General features: G+C 35.1%; 1 pseudogene; it reads right to left on the bottom strand.

The window, feature by feature from the left end:
• Nucleotides 1-89: 89 nt before the first annotated feature.
• Nucleotides 90-1,252, bottom strand: part of LOC103582161 — a 7,994-nt pseudogene continuing 6,831 nt past the window's right edge.

Raw genomic sequence — 1,252 nt, 5'->3', positions numbered from 1 at the left:
GTCACTGATGATGTCAAAAGCATTGCAAACCAGGATTGAAAACCGCTCAACATCATTTATGTGCCCCATTATAAATCTGCTCTTTAAACCTGTAATCCAATGCATTATATTAAAGATTAAATTCTGTTTTTTTCCTTATTTACAGAATCCTGGACACCAAATTGGGCAAGGAAAAGTTACTCTTGTCCTCCAAGTAGTTGTATTGCTTTTCAAAAAAAAAAAAAAGTAAGTCATGTTAGCATTCAGATAGTAGCCATATCTTTGGAAAATTAAGTCACAAAAGAAAGAATAGATGTGGCTTTGGGTTGGTGGTGTAATCTCCCCCTAAAACTTCTTAAATCTTGATAGTGCACTTAGAAAACCTCCTTGTGTCATAGTAGATAGAGAACACGTAAGACAAGATGGAGCAGGATCCAGTACCAGAGAGAAGTGCAGAAAACTCACCCAGAAGGCACAACTCTTCCCACTTTGTTTTCAAATACTGTGTTTTGCTAAAGTTAGTATCTTACTGTTCACTGCGAATGATCTCGTGGCTGTCACGGTGTAATTGGCTCCATTTTCATTGTGTGTGAACTTACAGGTGTAGTCGCCTTCGTCATCACTTGTCACATTGTCAATTACCAAAAATGACCTGTGTGCCCTGAACCTCTGTCCTTGAAGAGCTTGACAATTCTGAAATGAAAAATTCCATTCCCTTTTTAGTAATTCTTCCCGTGCATCTATTTTAATTGTGTACTTTTTATCTATTTCCCCCCAAAATTCATTTTACCTTAAACCACTCAACAGGTGCTGTCCAATTATAGCGGTCAATTGTAGGACAATATATTTTGGAATTTTTTTCTGACCCAAATACTGTTGAAAATATCAAATAATCTGGAATGTTGCAATCTGGTTGTTTCTTATGTATGGTGACATTTGCATGTCCAGTAAGATTGAGGGTGGGACTATTAAAATAAGTCAGACAAGCAAAAAGACTAATTAACATTATGAAATAACTTAATCCAACTTTAGCCTTTACTTAATATTGTTATTCTTAAAACACTTGATATATAGTGGTTCCTTCTTATTTAAAAATAATCCTTACAATCTAGAGTTTGAAATACTTCTTCGTTTCCCTTGAGATAAAATGTAACCCCGATGGTAGCTCTAAAAATGACTGCACCATTTTTTCGTGCATTAGACATTCTGTAATGCCACAATTCCAGTATAATAAAGATAATTAGTATTTGCTGAGAGTTTACCATGTACCAGT

The sequence above is a fragment of the Galeopterus variegatus genome, unplaced genomic scaffold (genome assembly GCF_000696425.1).
Source record: "Galeopterus variegatus unplaced genomic scaffold, G_variegatus-3.0.2 Scaffold15117, whole genome shotgun sequence".
NCBI lineage: Eukaryota > Metazoa > Chordata > Mammalia > Dermoptera > Cynocephalidae > Galeopterus > Galeopterus variegatus.
Note: the sequence above shows the minus strand (reverse complement) of the source record. Positions and strands in the feature narration are given on the sequence as shown.